Here is a 5,185-nt window from a genome sequence, read left to right as displayed (position 1 = left end):
TTCCCCCTTTTAAGAAGGAATGAAATGGTTATTAGTGCAGAAGTCTGGAATACAGAAGTAATTATTCTTAGTATAATACATCCATACTGAATTAAACAGCATATCATGCAAATCATCTACCATCATCATACAAGTTTCATCTGAATGATGCATAACACTTCAAAATATGTTAATCAATAAATATAAACCACCTGAGAAACATAGAGAAAGCAAAAAAAAAAACCACATGATCTTCTCATTTGAAGCAAAAAAGCCCTTTAATAAATGCTGCATGCACTTGTCTACCCCAGTAGGTCTACAGTATCAGGGTTAAAACCTGATCATGGACAAGAGGTATTATGACTACAAAGGGAGTCTGTCTACTGAGGTAGCCCAGTTGCTGACATCTCCTAACTCAGATGTGTTCCATATTTATCTCTGATAAGTCTGTAGAGAGATCTGTGTGCTTTCTTTATTCAGGTGTAAAGGTGCCCTAAGAAATATTTCATTATAGCTAACACTGAGATTGAACATTATTTACTGGCCTTCACAGTACTTCAATAATCCTAATAGATTTCCTAGCTGTAATTAGCTGGGAATTTTTACTAAGAAGCTGTGTTACCAGACACGGTGTCTCAATAGTCAGAGATAGCAGTTAGGCACTTATTATCAGAGCAGTCTCACACAGAAAGAAAAACAGTTTTACTGCCAATGAGAAGCTAGAAGTTGTAGGGCTCCCATCACTAATTATTTATGTTACAGCCAAGGCCAAGGAATGCTAGAATACAACCTCAGCTACTTGCTTCAGAAAGACCCTGAGAGTTTATTGTGGGGCTGCCAGGACAATCTAGCCCAAGAAGGACACCACTGCTCCTTCGCCTTGCACTTGGCTGCTTGTTCTCACTGACCCTGGTGTAGCTATCTCCTGCCTACGTGACTTCTGTAGTTTGTCCTGTTTTCTGTATACCATATAAGCCTGATTTCTATTTTGTACAAATTTATCCAGTTACACCACTCCCTTGTGTCTCTTTCTGTTTGTCATTTCTTTGCCAATGCCTTGTCTACCTGACTAGGACCCTGTTCCCCGATGGGTTGAGGGAGGCCTGGACTGGCTGGCCTGTGGCAAACAAAATTCAACATCCCATCCCTTCATGATAAAGTCAGTGAGAGACTAGGGATACACTGATCATATTTCAACATAATAAAAGTGATTTATGGCAAGCCAACAGCAACCTACCAGGAAAGACAATTAAAACATATTCACTAAAATGAGGAACAAGACAAGGTTGTTTACTCTCTCTATAACTATTAAATGCAGTACCTGACAACTTAGAGCAACAAGACAATGAAAGGAATTTAAGGGGACACTAGATGAAAAAGAAGAAGTCCGCATATCTTTGTTTCAGCTGACTTGATTTTATACATAAATTACCCTAAAAACTCCACCAGGAAATACATATTTAAAGACATTCAACAATGTATCAGGACATAGTATTAGCATGCATGCACACACACACACACACACACACACACACACACACACACACACTTATTTTCCTGGACACAAAGTTAAAATATATTAAAGGAGAAGTCAGTGACCCATCACCATTCACAATAGTCTCAAAAAATATATTTCTTAGTAATTCTAAGCAAGGAAGTAAAAGAATTGTACTATAAGTACTTAAGACATTAAATAAATAAATTGAAGATAATATTAAAGAATGAAAACTCTATGCTCATGGAACATGGATCAGTAAGATTAAAACAATGCAAAAGACCAGCCTAGCAAAAGGAAATACAGATTCAATACCTGCACAGGGTTCAATCAGATGGGAAGTGGGCACAAGATGCATTGCAAACTCAGATTCTACAATTGATAATTAATCCCAACAGAAAAAGTTTACTACAGTTGAGTTTCATTATATATACAAATAACACATAAGATAAGAGCTTTGCTCAGCAAAAGATAGTCAACACAAAATAAACTCTTTTTTTTTTCTTTTTGGAAAAATTATTGGATCTAAGAATTCTTTATCTGGGAGTTTTGTTGTCTGTTTTGTTTTGTTTTGCTTTTTTGTTTTGTTTATTGTTTGCTTTATAGGTCTTTTGGTCAAATGTTTCATGTTCTTTTTTATTATTTTTATGGGATTTCTGTGTGTGTGTGATATGTGAGTGTGTATGATATGTGAGTTTATGTGTGTGTACACATGCATATATCTGTATTCCTTTCTTGTGTGATATTGTGCATCTTTTGTTTTCTGTTGCTGGGTACTATTCTAATTTGTTTGGGTTTTTTATTCTTTTTAGATTCCTGTTTTGTGATTAAAGAAAGAGTATACACTGGGAGTAACTGGGACCAGCAGGACTAGGCTCACAGGCACTCCACCAGCCCAGTGACTCGAGTTCCTTCAGGTCTGTCTGGGCTGGGGTCCACAGCAGACCGGGGGTGCCAGCTCCACAGCCAGTCCCACAACACCCAGAGGAATCTCCACTACCAGGCTCTCTGACACACCCAGGATCAGAGGTGAGCAGGAACCAACATCTGTCCCAATACTGGGAGTAACTGGGTCCAGCGGGACCAAGCACACAGGAACTCTGCCAGACCAGTCGCATAATAATAAAAACACCAAATGGACTAAACAAAGAAAGAATTTTAAAAGCAGTAAGGGAAAAAAGGCAAGTAACATATAAAGGCAGACCTATCAGAATTAAACCAGACTTCTCACCAGAGACTATGAAAGCTAAAAGATCCTGGGCAGATGTCATACAGACCCTACAAGAACACAAATGCCAGCCCAGACTACTATACCCAGCAAAACTCTCAATTACCATAGATGGAGAAAACAAGATATTCCATGACAAAACAAAATTTACATAATATCTTTCCACAAATCCAGCCCTACAAAGGATAATAGATGGAAAACATCAACATAAGGAGCAAAACTACACCCTAGAAGAAGCAAGAAAGCAATCTTTCAACACATCCACACAAACCTATTTCTACCTCTTACAACAAAAACAACAGGAAGTGACAATTACTTTTTCTTAATATCTTAATATAAAAATTTATATTACCAACATATCCTAATCGATGGAAATCCAAAAACACGAGGAATTAGAAATTTGTTGATTGTCATCCAATGATCTCTCTAATTTGGTAATTGGAGAAGTAGGTCCAACATTGTACAATCTATATACACTTTCAGCTTGTTTGTGACAGTGTCTGGCTGTGTACAACATAAGCGTCTTGAAATCTTGCTTCTCCTATCTCAGCCTCTCTATTAATAGTATTGTTTATTTCATGTTTTTACACAATACTATGGTCTTCAGAACAGCCTATATATTTCAAAATTATTTATATACCCAAGGAAGACATAGAAAATTAACCTGGGAGGTGGCTTGTAGGCAAGAGAACAACAAAGAGTGAGACTGAATGCTTTGCTTGACATTTGTAGCTCTTGTATCAAGTTTGAAGAAGAGGATTTTATAAGTTACTTTTTCTCTGAGATGAATGCTTTTCCAAATTATCACAGCCAATGAACCAGAGTTTTACCCTCACCTAATGTCTATGCCACCCTCCAAGCAGAACCATTGTTCATTGAAACAGTTCGTGAAAGACTTTATGGATAGACCATCTTAATACACACACTATTTCATAAATGAATGTAACCTGTATTCTGTGGCCTGAGAATAAAGTAACTCACTCAAGTCAAATACTTTTGACCGTAGCAGGAAGTCTGTATCCAAAAATCATGCCTACAATTCATTCCTTAGCACAGCAGAACTGTCAACTCTCAGCTTAGCTATGATGGAGGTAAAATCCTTTGGTGATGTGAGGGTCATTGAAGTACAGTCTTATTAAAATGAAATCCAATGTCTAAAAATTGTTCTTATTTTGGGCTTGTACCACAGTAAGAGCCAAGATTTTAAACTCTAGTAAATACAAAACAAACAAACAAAAAGACTTTATATATTTATGTTCATTTAAGAAAATACTAGTAGTGATGTATTATTTTGAAATATACAGTTAATGTGTTTGGAGTTATTTAAAATTTATATTGAGAAAAACATGTATTTTCAGTATTGCTGTAGACAAGCATCTACATAAGACAGTTAAATTGATTTGTTGTTTTATTTCAAACAGCTTTTATAATACTCATTTTTATTGTTATAATATTTTATAAATTTTAAGGAATATGACAAAAAAGATATTGTAGGTATTGAAGAGGGGGTCTCTGGGAGGAGTGGGGGTACAAAATGGAAACAAGAATGTGATTTAATTCTATTTACTTAAAATATGTTTTTAAATGTTAACAAATTCAGATAAATTGAAATCATATAACTTTTCTCATCATAATGCAATAGAAGTTTAAAGAAAAATAAATTAAAAAATTTGGGAGGCATAGTCAGGTGAATTTATGAGTTCAAGGCCAGCCTGGTCTACAGAGTGAGTTCCAGGACAGCCAGGACTACACAGAAAAACCCTGTCTCGAAAAACAAAACAAAACAAATCACATAAATGGCAATGCCTGATCTTGGAAAAACAGTAAGTAATATTTACAAAACCAACATTTTGAACAAAGATAATGCATATCTACAATCAAACATATCATATATATGTACTTCTACAATTCAGTAATATCAATCACAAATAATTTGAAAGCAAGTTGTACCCAGACAAAGTAATTTACAAGTAAAAGCATGTGGATATTCTATAGATCAAATCACATTTTACAAGGCATAATAAAATATTTACTTTGAAGTGTACTTACAAAAAAGGAAGCAAAGTTGAAGTACGCTATTCATGATATGTAGAATATCATTTATCTTCAATAAACAGATGTACAATCTTCCATTAAAACTGTTGAAGCCCATGAAACCATTGGAACTGAAAGACTTATGCTACTCTAAAACATGACAATTTGTTTCTAGGTTAACACACTTACTGTTAATATTAATTTTTATCCTGAGTACAATTATATCATAGATAAATTCAAACCCTCTTGCTTACAAAAATGTTTTTCAAAAATTGAGATATGAGATACTCATAGTAAGTTCACTGATAAGTTTGTTGATCTGAGGTATCATAAAATGTGCATTTTCACCAAAACTATATTTATGCCAACTTAAACATTTATTTACATCTAGGATTTTTAATGTATTCAAATCTCTCTCTCTCTCTCTCTCTCTCTCTCTCTCTCTCTCT

This window comes from Mastomys coucha, unplaced genomic scaffold (assembly GCF_008632895.1).
Source record: "Mastomys coucha isolate ucsf_1 unplaced genomic scaffold, UCSF_Mcou_1 pScaffold17, whole genome shotgun sequence".
NCBI lineage: Eukaryota > Metazoa > Chordata > Mammalia > Rodentia > Muridae > Mastomys > Mastomys coucha.
The sequence above is the reverse complement of the archived record's forward strand: the minus strand, read 5'-3'. Positions refer to the sequence as shown.